The sequence below is a fragment of the Colias croceus genome, chromosome 2 (genome assembly GCF_905220415.1).
Source record: "Colias croceus chromosome 2, ilColCroc2.1".
Taxonomy (NCBI): domain Eukaryota; kingdom Metazoa; phylum Arthropoda; class Insecta; order Lepidoptera; family Pieridae; genus Colias; species Colias croceus.
This window is the reverse complement of record NC_059538.1, coordinates 10,349,558-10,364,709: the sequence shown is the minus strand read 5'-3', so window position 1 is coordinate 10,364,709 and position 15,152 is coordinate 10,349,558. Positions and strand designations below refer to the sequence as shown.

Sequence of the window (15,152 nt, the reverse complement as noted above, 5' to 3'; positions counted from 1 at the left end):
TCATTTTTATTATTTATATTGTATGTAATGCTTAATTTATTTATAGAATTGGCGCCAAGTCGCGTTCTAGCATACATTCCTTACCAATCAGGGTTGCCTGGAAGAGATTGCTTTTGAGCAATAAGGCCGCCTTTTAGTAGGTACGTATTTGCCGTGTGTTTTCATTGTATTTAATTTTAGTTTAGCTTATTTATGTTGGTATATTATGTACAATAAAGAATAAATAAATAAATAAATAAAAATAGTATTTTTGTGCAAAAATACTATATAGAATTACAAAGAAGAATTACAAAAAAAAATGCATTGAAATCAAACGTGATATGAAGCATCGAATAAAGCAAAAAGGCAATTCTCGTCCGCATAAATGTATTGGAAAATCTACTTTCGAAGCTTTGGCGGCCATATTGAATTTTCGATATGAAACGGCAATTTATTATATTACAGTTTAGATTTAGTAACATATGGCGATTTACAAAATAACCTTTATGAAGTAATTATTTTTTATAATATTCCTTGAAATAAGAGGATGGTTCTAATTGAGAGAAAACGTAAAACAATGGAAAGGATTAATTGGATAAATAAATAAATGCATTAATAACAATGATAAACATGTACCACGGGCGAATCCAGGGCGGACCTTTAGTTTATCATAAAACAGTTTGTATTAACTTTCTTTCTTCTTTTCAAAATTGTTCAAAGTAATGTATAACTTTGGAGAAAGTAGAATGAATAAATTCAAATTTTATATATATTGTATTCTAAAATAATGACGGAAACTAAGTGAAACACTTAGAAATAATAAAAAAAATTCATAACGTACTTCATTCCTTTTTAACCGACTTCAAAAAAAAGGAGGAGGTTATCAATTCGGCTGGTATGTTTTTTTTATGTATGTACACCGATTACTCCGAGGTTTCTGAACCGATTTACGTGATTCTTTTTTGTTCGATGCGGAAAGGTGTCGAATTGGTCCCGTAAAAATTTTATTCGGATAGGCCCAGTAGTTTTTATTTTATGAGCATTTTTGTCTGTAGGTATTTGTAAATTTTGCAAGTGCAAGTTTGAAGTCGGTTGTTTTTAACGCAGTTATCACTTGTCCTAAATATACAGCTAATAAAACATAATATAATATAACATTATAATACATCTTCATATTATAGCCATAATTCACGCCAGTAGAGCTCAGGTGCATCTCTTAGTAATAACCTCGGACAAGCAATGTTGCCCGCTTTTCAATGAATACCTTATTATTTATACAGCAACCCTAAATATGCAAAGCTCCTATTAAAATTGAAGGCTTATTTCCGTTTGTTTACCTCGTTACTTGAAACATAAATGAAATTATTAGGTAGAAATCTGCACTTTACCAACTTTACTATAGAAATCTCATTCTCTATGTAGTTTTGTCGAGATGCCTTATGTAGCCTTTGTAAATAATAATGCTTTGTAAATTAAAAGAAAGCAGACTATATTTGCCTTATGGTGCTTTTTCAATAATTATATTGTTCACGGATTAATTGAATTGTTGTTAACCAATGCATTTATGATAATTATTGTTCAGTTGTGTAATTTTACATGATATTTTATATTAACCCCTTATACTATAATTAGCAACCTAGGTAGTAGAGTTTCGTCAAAATGGGTTCAGAAATTAGTCAGTTATATACAGTATAATACAGTATGTAACCAAAAACAGACAGACACACCTACAGTAAGTTTATTTACCTACTAAATAAAACATATTATGGTGTGCATTTCGCCTGATCAAAATAAAAGACATAAACAACATAACATTAGAAAAAGAGTATCATATTAACCCAATTTGCACATAATCTGGGAAAAATAAACGTATGTTTTCCCATTATTCCAGTCACGCATTCTCCTAATTTCCCCACATTCATACGGCCTGTTTCTTGTATTGTTATGGAAGATTTTAAGTTATGCGCATGTTTGATTATGTCTTGTATAACGGGAAGATTAATTGGTGTATTTCTTCTCTTAAATGTGTTTGCTAATATTATGAAAAGAGAATATATAATGCGAGATTGAATGATGTTTATTTGCGTTTTTTTGAGAGTCACGTATTGTAATTATTCATGATTATCGCTTCAATGTTTTTTTAAGTTTAATAGGTAATAAGATATCCAGTTCAATAACATTCAATATAATATAGAAAGTAATAGAACTGGTGGTATATATGCAATTGATAAAAAAAAACGACGTGTGGCACTCGGGGACTGCCGCGGTAAAGCTATTGCATGTTATGCCTTTGTAGCGACACCTCGCTCTGAATCGCGCAAGCGAAATTTTTTCGTTACAGAGCTATATAATATACAACTTTCCGACATCATCCATTGGGGACTTATCGGCCGGCCAGTCGAGTAGACTAGTCGTGAATTCTCTCTTTTTCGATGGAGGAATTCCACCTTCCTTCCTCCACACCTTCAAGCCACACCTCCGCCCGTCGGAGTGGGGAGCGTGAGGTTTTTCGTTACGGAATTTCTCGATTCGGTCCCCGCGCTCAAGGCCCGCGATAGAAGCTATGCAATAGCTTAAAAAGATTGTGTCATAAAGCTAAAAAAAGATTTAAATGCAGCAGACGTTGTTCTGTCCCTTTGCCCCTGTTTCGGGTTTTTACTCCATATGAACCTTCCTTGTGTCTTAACAAAAATGTTTAAAAAAATGTCCCAATTGGTTGAGCAGTTCTCGAGCTTTACGCTTAGCGACAGATTTGGCAATTCATTTTCATTATATGTACCTATAGAAGATTGTAAGAATATTAATTAAAGAAATAAATATAATCTTTAGTGTAGAGTTGATAATAAGAAAGCTTAAGTTTTCCAAAAATTACCAAATGACTCCACAGTATACTTATATGTAAATACAGAAACGATACTATAATTTACTCAAAGCATTACATCAGTATATTAAAATGCATGGCACGCAACTATCGCAAAAAGCTTACAATACCGACTATAAAATATCAGAAAATACTATCGTAAAATATTCGCAATTGGATTTGCTAGTGGCGACCGTTTGTACCGTTAAACAAATTTATTGTTTGGTAAGGCAATATATAGTTTTATTTAAAGGGAGAAAAAAGTAAAAACAGTTTACAATAAGATTAAACTATTTAAGTACAATTGACAGTCTTCTTGCTTTAGAGCTATTTCTTCCAGACAAAGTATGTTTTTTTTTAATCTATGGACATTAAATGAAACCTACGTCACCTAGTGAGAAAGAGAGCGAAGAATGTAATTACTTTTGTGACTGTATGAATTGTATCAATGTATCGGTTCATTCGTTCTTGCTCATTAGTCATTAAATATACTTGCCTCTTGTTCGCAATCAGATACACGTTGTTTTATTTTATTAATAGTATGGTACAATAGAGGAATTAATTATATAAAGTAATATTATAAAGAGGTTAGATTTGATTTTGCTTTGCGTGTATGATTCATGTCCAAGTTACACACAACACGATAGAAGTATTATGTGACAATGTTTTTTCTTATCGTTGAAATACACCATAAACGATGATATAGGTATTTACGACTTTTCTTACTTGGTTAGTAAAACAGTAGCTTATTGTTGATTTATCCAATAAAACTTTAAACGTTCGTGCATTCACACTTTCTTATTTAATTTGTTGTTTAAAATATATATAATATGAGTAGTTAAAAATGCAATAGGAAATAAACATATTCAGTATAAAAAGGAATATAATAGCTGTTTCGCTGGCTTGCGTTTCACATTTATGTGAAAGCTCTCAGAGGAATTTGAAGTGAAAACTTGTTTGAGCGATTGTGGTTGCAAAACGTTTGCAAAACTATTATGGATTAGGATACATTTGCAGAAAAATATCATCTGTTCTTAAACTTTGGTATTATTTTTTAAATTTTATCCGTGTAAAGCCGGCCAATATATTTTTTATTATGTTAACTTAAAATTTATGCTTTTATCTGTGCTATTAGACGTTGACTTCGTACCAAATTTCAAGACAGAGTGTTCACGAAAAGTATAGTCATCCGCGAATCTACCTACAATAAATATTTATTACCTATAATAAAAATTTATTACCTTGCGAATGGCAAAAAATATACAGGCTTCATAATTTTTGTCTATTTATTGTTTTTTTAAATAGATAATTTGATAAACAAACGAACATGAAAGCCGTATAATATGTTATTATGTAGAACACTTTATATTGAAAGTCACATGCACTGAATTACCACGCCAGAGAGAGTCCATTCTTGTTACCTTAAATGTTAAGAGCATAGAGTACATTTATGTAGAGACTGCATATATTTTCTTTATTCAATTTCTATATATTAGCATAACCATAGTAACGAGAATACTGAAATATAAACGGATATTTTGAAAGTCTGTCTAGATACATATATCCAATGGAATTTCATACGAGATTTCTCCTTGGACATTGATCATTTGCATACATCATTTTAAATAAAGCAAATAACATTAATAATTCGAGAGAAGAAGCAGGCCGCCTCTAAACAAAAATAATAATAAATAAATTAACTGAAAAACGAATTGTAGATACATGTACACAATAAAATGATGCTTTTATGTAAAACGTGTCTATAGCAAATAAATACGCAATATATATACTATAATAAACAAATATTACATCAATAAAAATATCACTCTAATAAATAAACCCCAGTAAAAGCTGAATTAAACGTACTATTAACCTTATCAGGAGCCTATTCTTTTATTTAAAATTCCCCAAAGAATCTACACGTAGCTACTCTGTGCTGTCCTCTGTCCTCTAGCCACAAATTCAAGCCGTTCATAAAAGCTTCCCACATCGTTAGCGCTACTTCACATTGTGACATTTTTATGTAGAAAAGGTTAATTTCACTCTTTAAATCTACTTTGGCAAACTTTTGAGGGACTTATGTTGAAAATGTTTTTCGTTTTGTTGCGCAATTTTCTAGTGTTACATTGTTTGAAATGTGCCATACTGAAATTACATCTATTCTATACTAGCGGTCCGCCCCGGCTTCGCCCGTGGTACATTTTACGTTTTCTCTCCATATGAACCATCTTCGTACTTCAGGGAATATTATTAAAAAATTTAATGTAATAGTTGATACATATTTTATTACTCGATAAATTTATTTGAAAATTTGTACAAAGTAATATTCACGTATGAGGTAATCCTTCAAAATAATATAATATCTTATATCTACAGGGTGTAATCGTTAAGTGTGCACAAGCGATTATTCCGTAACTATTGCAGATACCAAAAAACTTTAAACTGATATCGAAAGTACTTAACCTAATGAGTAAAATGGCCATAATAAATTTTTAAAAATAAAACGAGAAATATCCAAAAATGTTACATTAAACGCTCCCATACATTTTATTTCCCATACATTTTGTATTCATAGCAGATTTTCGAAGTTATGTCCTCATTGTGCAATACAATGAGGAGCTCTATTTACAGTTTCTAAATGAACTTCCCTTCAAATTTGCGAAGTAATTAAAGCAGAAAACAAAAAAAAGAAAGAAAAAGCAAAAATATTTCATATTAAATGTTCTAGGTTGATCCAAAAGTAATGATAATTGGGTATTTCCTGTGCACATAAAAATATAAAATAAATGTTTTTTGCTTGCCCATGTATTCACTAAGTAATCACAAAAAAATCATATCAACAGGCCACGTTTCCAATTATTTACATTAATTTAAATGTGAACAGTGCGTGCCAGAATGTTTCCCGACGAAAAGAAGAAACAACGATTCGACATGTAGAGGGTAAATTTCTATATTTTTAATGATATCAGGATAATTTTTTGTCACGTTTTGTGATCATGGACGTTACCCGAGTTCACCATGTTTATGGTGAAACCAAAAAACAATCAATGTCCTGGATGCGAGCTTCATTGACGATGAAGAAATTCAAAGTGAAAATCAGTAGGTTAGATTAAAGCGGTAGTTTTTTGGGACGCTGAAGGAATAATTATGGTGGAATATTTTAAAAAGGTAGCCACTTTATTGGGCTCTTACAAAACAGACCAAATTAAAAGATTGCGATAGGTTAGTAAGGAAAAGAGACATGGCAAACTGCGGACCTGAACGCTGTTTCACCAAGACAACGCACCAGATCACAAAGCGTCAATTGCGATGGCTGCCATTCAAAAATCGGCATTCCAAATGCTTGAACACCTATCCTATTTTTTAGATGTAGCTCTTATTTACTTTTATCTCTTTCCTCGGCACAAGAAACACTTTCTTAGCAATAAATTATTTTAAGACGACAGCGAAGTGATGGCCGCGTGGAGGGGTTTTTGTGGATGAAGACGTCAAAGTTTTTTTTTTTTTAAGTTAAGGAAAAAATTATTGAAGTATATTTTCTAGTTAGAAGACTATCTAGAGAACTACATAATTATTATAACTGTAATGACCTTGTTTAATATTGATTATCATTACTTTTGGATCAACCCGTGTACATGGGATATTCGTATCTCATACTAAATGTATGGGAGGGTTTCAAGTTAATTTTTTTGATATTTCTCGTTTTATTTTTAAAAATTTATTATGGCCATTTTACTCATTAGGTTAAATACTTTCGATATCAGTTTAAAGTTTTTTGATATCTGTAATAGTTACGGAATAATCGCCTGTGCACACTTAACGATTACACCCTGTATATATTCTTCAACCTGTCTAGTTTATATCGCTATACAAATATTATTTCATAACAAACAAATGTCTTAACCAACACTAATGAATGAAAATTATAAATTAGCTTAAATATTATGAAACAGTCTATATTTGCCTTAAATAAATAAACACACTATGATATCAACTTATAAAGTTGCTACGCAATTTAATCCATACTAATCCATACTTCCATACTAATATTATAATTAATGCGAAAGTAACTCTGTCTGTCTGTCTGTTACTCAATCACGCCCTATCTACTGAACCAATTTTGATGAAATTTGGTATGCAGATATTTTGATACCCGAGAAAGGACATAGGCTACTTTTTATCCCGGGAAAATGACGCAATCTCGGGAAATCCCGGAAACGGCAACTATGCGGGTTTTTCTTTGACTGCGCGGGCGCAGCCGCGGGCAGAAACCTAGATACATATAATTTATGAAAAAAATATTAAGATTACGACAGATTAAATTATTTAGATTATTTTCTAACAATTATATTATGTCATACCAAGGCACACGAATTAATAATATTTTTTTTCTCTGTATGACATTTGCTTTATGTAAACCGCAGTTTTTTTATTAGAATTTTTTATTGATGATTACATAAATAACATTGTAGCATAGTTATAGGCGCAAAGCAATAATAAAAAATGTTGAATATTACGCAAAACCACGTCTACCCCACTCCCACACGAGTCGACGCGCACAACTATTGAATAAACTTAGATTGACCCACAACCCATCAAATGTGTTTTCATAAAGTGCGCCCCAGAGCCTCAAAATTAATCACAATTGTTTACGAACCGGGCCATAAATTAATGTCTCTACGTGCCATCCCAAATATGTCGTTAATAATTTAAACAGAACACTAAAATGGGTCGAGCACCATAAGTTTGCGGTGTCCATTGTAAATGAAAATTGTCGTAAAATGGAATGGATTGATGGAGTTTTCTATTAGGATACTTGCTGCTGGATTGAACCTAAATTTATTAAGATATTGCATAGCTTCTATCGCGGGCCTTGAGCGCGGGAACCGAATCGCGAAATTCCGTAACGAAAAAACCTCACGCTCCCCACTCCGACGGACGGAGGTGTGGCTTGAAGGCATAGCATGAAATAGCTTTACCGCGGCAGTCCCCGACTGACACACGTCGTTTTTTTTTATTTATTCTTTATTGCTCCGAGATTAATGTTACAATAAAACTTCACTTAATTTTTAATTTATTTCTGTTATGGAGTACCTACTACCTAGTAGAACATCTCCATTTCTAACTTGATACTTCACGAATTGATAGTTTTATTATACAAAGCTATAAAAACCGACGTTTTATAGAGTATAATAAAGGCTATGATTTGCTAATAGAGTCACTGATAGCCGATAATTAACTGGCCATAAAATACTATAATGATTCAATAGTTATGTATTGAGTATAATCCAGACATTTTTTCAATCTACCTAAGTTTTCAGAATAAAGACTTTTACATAAAAAAAGACGCGTTGCACTCGGGGACTGCCGCGGTAAAGCTATTTGCATAGCATGCCTTCAAGCCACACCTCCGAGCCCGTCGGAGTGGGGAGCGTGAGGTTTTTTCGTTACGGAAATTCTCGATTCGATCCCCGCGATCAAGGCTTGCGATAGAAGCTATGCAATAGCTTAAAATACACGAAATATAAAATATACCTGCATGACATTGGACGACACTTATTTTCTTTATAAGCCGCAAGTATATAAAGTACCTACACTTAATAATAACATAGAAAACTCACGTTTCTCAGAAAATATAAACCTTGGCATTTGATAGCGCAAGGAACCGGCCATAATTATATGGTTTTAAAATTACATGAAAATAGCCCATTAGAAAATGTACATGTAATTTATCCTTCAATCGAAACACTTCATACTTATTTCTCACTAGCCTTCCGCCTGCGGCTTCACCCGCGTTTTCAAAGAAAAACCCGCATAGTTCCCGTTCCCGTGGGATTTCCGGGATAAAACCTATCCTATGTCCCGGGGTAAAAAGTAGCCTATGTCCTTTCTCGGGTATCAAAATACCTCTATACCAAATTTCATGCAAATTGGTTCAGTATTTATGGCGTGATTGAGTAACAGACAGACAGACAGAGTTAGTATTTCGCATTTATAATATTAGTATGTTTAAGTCTCGTCGAATTAATGGAAAACTTAACTAAATATATTAATTTGTCAATAGTACATACAATTTTAAATAATTATTGAAGACCTTTCTGCCATGGTAACTGACCCGTGTTAAATCTGAACCTGGCTTTTTTCTATATTATTATGTTTATTAGAATGTTAAATAACAAATTATTCAACACCTCTACCACATTAACTAGCTTCATTTAATCTTAAAATTGTATTTTTTTAAAACGCGTGAATTTTCTGAAAATAAACTTGTATTTTATATATTCTGAAACTACACGTTTAAAACAATCGACAATCACTCGTAAAAATGTGAATTTTTATCCGATTTTATTCTTTTCGGGTCATTGCTTTGTTTTCTTGCCCTAAATTGTGTCGCCAAGAAACTTCCGATGATTCTTCTTGAGCCAATAATACTCGTCGCATTCTTGCTTAAAGCTTTGCTATTATTTTTATAAACAGAGCAGTTTAAATGAAAAAAATATATAGTAGGTATCGAAACTTTTCTTCTATAGTTACTTTGTTTAGAAATTAAAAATTTAACGAATTTTATGGGAAGACTCAGCGCGTGACCAAGGTCGCTGCAAAGTGTGCGAAACGAAATAATATAATGATTATATGGGGTTTAAAATCCGTTAAAATCTTTTATTTAATACTCGCGTAAAATCAAACACTCGAAAATACTAGTTACTTTGTTCTTGTTACATGTATTATGTAGATAATGATATGTATGTATTATATATTATATAATACTTTGAAGATGTTAGGAAATACTTAAGTTCAATTAAAATGAATACCGCACCCTGAAACTTCTATGAACAACTAACTGCACTTAGCTGGTTCTACAAGTATTGTATAGAATTAAATGAATTTATAATTCTATCCAGAAGATTCAGTTTAAATACATTATTATAAGTAGGTTGAGATTAATATGCAAATTACTTATTAAATATACCACAGTAAATTGGATACAATAAAATTTCTTAAATATTGTGTTGAAAAAAATTAAATTAATTAGAAGAACTGTTCTTTTTTGCATTAACAGATTATTATATAGTATAGATGTAACTTTTAATAGTGGTAAGTACCTAAAGAATGACATTTAGTTGCATACATAACTAGATTTTTAAAAGCAAAAGCAATTGTAAATTAATGGTTTAAGAATCATTTGAAATCTAAAATTAGTTTAATCTCAAGTGAAATCGATTAATTTTGTAGCATATAACACGAGAACAGTAATTATAAATTACATATACAAATATTTAAAAAATACGAACTATAGAAGAATATTTAAAAAATACGAAATATAGAAGAATACAGTACAAATATTTATAATTTTGTATCATTAGTAGGTATGTTGTATATCATCACTAAATAGTATAAAACAAAGTCGCTTTCTCTGTCCCTATGTTCCTTTGTATGCTTAAATCTTTAAAAGGAGATAGATAGTTTAAATATAAAAAATAAGGATATTGATGTAGGATTTCAAAAAATGTTGGAAATTAGTAGTCAGACTAAATGTAAATTTATGTTGTGTACATTGCCGTACCTACCTGGTTTGACACAAGAACAAAATAGATTAATTCATAATATGAATTTAAAATTGTATAATGTAACAAATCATCATCGTGATGCATTTCTTTACTTTGACATTAATTTGTGTATTAAATCTTTTACTTTGACAAAGAATACAGTGTATCTGCCATCTAGATATAAGCGAGAACTTGCTATGTTAATAGCATATAATATTAACCAGTCTGGTACATGTTTGTTATCAGACCCTGGATCTACTATAATTTTATGTAGTAGTAATAATAATTATATACACCAACCTTGTGTTGACAGAAAATCTAGCCCTAAGCTAGATTTAAACTAGTATATAAGACAACAGCTAAGCAGACTTTTTCTATTGTACATCAAAACATTCAAGGCTTGGCTAGCAAATTATTAGAAATAGAATTATTTTTAAATCATAATAGAATTAAGGTTTTTTGTGTAACAGAACATTGGCTTAAACAATGTCAGTTGGTAATAAATATTGATAATTATACATTAAAAAGTATATACTTCAGGACATATGCTATTCATGGAGGTTCTCTTATTTTTGTACACAATAGTGTAAAATGTAAAGAACGAACTGACATTGTTAGTCTTTCTGTAGAACGGACCATTGAACTGTCCTGTGTTGAACTGGAGCGTTACATTATTGTTTGCGTTTATAGACCCCCTTCCAGTGACTATAATATGTTTGAGACAGTCATGGAAGAAATATTAAAGCGTTTAAGTAGGAGTAAAAAAAAAGTTATAGTATGTGGTGATTTTAATATTGATATACTTTTACAAACACAAACGGCTACACGAATTGTTAATTTGTTTCAGTCATTTAATCTGTATAAACTTTTTAATGAACCCACACGAATTACACCTACTTCTGCAACCTGTATTGATAATATATACTGCGACTGCTTCTGTTTAGAGAAAAATATTCTCAATACACTCACTTCGGATCACTGTGGCCAGAAAGTAGTTTTTGAATGGGATTGCTTACCTGAATTTAAAAGAATTAATGTTAGGCCTATAAGTAAAAAAGGCATTAATAAATTTAGAGATAATATTAATAAAAACCTGCCCGTACTGAATGATCAATCCTGTAATAATAATCCTTGTGAAATGTTTAAAAATCTTTTCAATTTAGTTCATAATGAATTTGAAAAAATATTTAAAGTTAAATCTTTAAATATTACCAAGGATTTACCATTTAGTAAATGGGCGACACCTAGCATACATAGGTGTAGGATCGTTCTTTATGAGTTATATGGTATGAAGCAATATAATAAAGACCCATCTTTTCTTAGTTATGTTAGAAATTACTCAAAAACTTTTAAAATTGTTTGTTTTACTGCGAAGCGATTGTATATCAGAGATAAAATACGCGAATCGGATAATAAAATTAAAACAGTTTGGTCTATTATTAATGGTGAAATGGGTAAAAGCAAATCAAGTAATACTATAAAACTTGTAAATAATGACAGGGTTATTGACAAAAGTGCTGATGTTGCTCTTGCTTTTGAAGAATTCTTCAGTAGTGTCCCTGTTACTATTACTAATAGTTTAAATTCGTCTTCAGCACTTGCAGAAACCTTTTTGAGGGACCATGTTGCGGGGTGCAGTACATTATTTGAATTACGACACGTAACTGCTAGTGATATTGTTACTGCCTTTAAGACGCTTAATCTAAAAAATACTTGTGATCTTTGGGGAATGTCCGTAAATTTAGTTAATAATATCATAGAAAATATTGCGAAAAATTTAGCTTTTATATTTAATAAGTGTTGTGACTATGGTACATTTCCTAATTTACTAAAGCTTAGTAAAGTTATACCTCTATTTAAGAAGGGCGATCAAGAAGACTGTAACAATTATAGACCTATCTCTATTTTACCAACATTAAGTAAGGTATTCGAGAAGTTAATATTAAACCAACTGAGTAGTCATTTTGCATCTAATGATTTACTGCACACCAAACAGTTTGGTTTCACAAAGGGGCGCTCAACCACAGATGCTGGGGTTGCACTTCTAACACATATATATAAAGCATGGGAAAACTCAAAAAATGCTCTGGGGATATTTTGTGACCTCTCCAAGGCATTTGACTGCGTTGAACATTGTACTTTGTTACGTAAACTTAATCACTATGGAATTAAAGGAAAAGCACAGAACCTCATAGCGTCATACCTGCATGATAGGATACAGACTGTAGTTGTTAATGGAGAACGTTCTAGCGGTGCGTCAATTAACATTGGTGTTCCACAGGGGTCAATTTTAGGTCCCTTCTTGTTCTTGGTATATATCAATGATCTTCCCTATTATTTGCAGGATAGGTGTGAAATAGTTCTGTTTGCAGATGATACCTCATTAATTTTTAATGTGGATAGGCATGACCCAAATGTTGACGAAGTGAACAGTGCTCTTTTACACATATCTGAATGGTTTAATGCCAATAATTTATTATTAAATGCCAAAAAAACCACTTGTGTTGAATTTCTACTTCCTAACGTAAAAAAGTTGAACAGAGATATTACCTTGAACGGGGAGGTATTGCATCCTACTGAGTCTACTGTATTTCTAGGGTTAACATTGGACGAGAAACTACAGTGGGGAGCCCATGTCAACACCGCTGCAGGTAAGCTCAGTTCAGCTGCATATGCAGTCCGAAAAATAAGGCAACTCACCGATGAAGATACGGCTAGACTGGTTTATTTCAGCTACTTTCATAGCATTATGTCCTATGGAATTCTACTGTGGGGCAGGGCTGCAGATATAGAAACTATATTTATCTTACAGAAAAGAGCCATTCGCTCTATATATAATTTACGTGCTCGGGATTCACTAAGAGATCATTTTAAGAATACTGGTATCCTTACTGTACCATCACAGTATATATTTAATAATATTTTGCATGTACACAAAAGCTCCGACTTACACACAAGAGTAGGAGATAGACACGATTATGGCACAAGGAACAGGAATAGAATTGAAATGCCATTTTTCCGATTAGCTAAAGTTAAAAATTCATTTATGGGTCAAGGTATACGCTTTTACAATAGAATTCCTCACAATATTAAAGAGTTTAGTAGTTCTAAATTTAAAACTTATATAAAAAATGTATTAGTTCAGAGAGCGTACTACAGTATTCAGGAATATATGGACGATAAAAACCCATGGAGGGTTGTCGCGTAAAAACCACAAGACAGTTCATTGGCATATTATGTAGTTAGATATAAGTTTCATATATTGTAATATTTACATGATTTTAAAAGAGCAACTATGGAGTTTCTTGCCGATTCTTCTCCATAGATCACTGCTTTCCGAATCGGTGGTAAATGTTAAAATAATTATGTAATGACGATTCGAAAGTGCTACTAAATAGTAGTCTAATTGAATAAATGAATGTTTGAGTTTGAGTTTGAGTTTGAGTTTGAAAACTACGCAACGGATTTTGATGCGGTTTTTTTAACAGATAGAGTGATTCAAGAGGAAGGTATAACCTAATATATATAATTTATTATGTTTTAGACAAAGCGGACGAAGCCGCCGGCGGTAAGCTAGTTTTACATAATCTGCATAAATTATAATATAAGGGCAATGTATTATGAAGGTTTTAAACTATTGCTCACTTCAATTTGTTTGGTATAAATACGCAAAGTTAAATAAAACTGGACAAACAGAACTGAAACAGAATTGGAACTACAAGTTTGTCTCAAATAACCCTGCGAACTAATAAACAAACTTTTCCATTTATTTTGATGATCTATCAATTAATATGATTGGATTTTCATCTTATATTTTAATGCTCCGTTTATTTCGTAATTCTTCTCTTAGATAAGTAAAGTTCTGGAACACTAAGGAGGTCTTGTATAGTAAGAGGCTGATTAAGGCTGATAATTAAGACTGACATTTTTCTTTTAGAATGGTGATAAGTTTTTCATAACTGTACCCAAACCTGTAGTTTGTTACTAACCTAGAAAATGTTTAATGCGTTCTCTAAAGTCCACCAACCTTTAACCAAAGTCTATTATTACTAATCGTTAAACTCGCAAAACATATCTTATAATACATCAGCAAAAGATCTTAATTCCCTAAAATTATTGCCACAACACGCCCCTTACCACGCAAACGTCGTATTTCATTCAGCTATTAAAATGCAATGAAGCGTCATTTGGACTTTGATTTCTGTCGTAATGATGCTGAAATTGCTATGCAACTTTGCTGCTTAATGCCTAAAGATAAAGTTTCAAATCGTTTAAGCGCATCATTATTAGGGAAAAAGTTTTTAAACATTTTTGCTATGATTATTTACAATAGAAATGGACACAATGCTATTCATCAGTTACTAACACTCAATAGTTATAAACACATAATATTAAAAATGACTAAGCGTTAACAGACGAACGGCAGAGGCTACTTCAGCCGTCGCCAAATGTCGACGGCAGTCGTCGGCACGTCGGCTGAAGTAGCTTCTGCCGTTATCTAAATTAAAAACAACTTACTCTGCACAATATTTTGCTTTTCAACTCTTGAAAAAGTGTTAAAAATAAGTGCTACCTACTGTGTTTTCGTTCTAAATTGATTGTTAAAATTCCATTGAAAATTAACATCTAAAATATTACTACAATCACGATAGAGTATAGTTTGCCATCACTCACACATAGGAAAGGTCGCTAGCAATAACTCTAACTCCATCAGAATGCTACCTTCGACCTGAACTCACGAAATAGGTCAAACAAAAGAACATAAA

The 15,152-nt window shown here is 31.9% G+C and overlaps 1 protein-coding gene across 1 annotated transcript in view; it reads right to left on the bottom strand.

The window, feature by feature from the left end:
* Nucleotides 1-15,152, bottom strand: part of LOC123701581 (dopamine D2-like receptor) — an 80,394-nt gene that overhangs the window by 37,090 nt on the left and 28,152 nt on the right. The gene's annotated exons all lie outside the window — the stretch shown is intronic.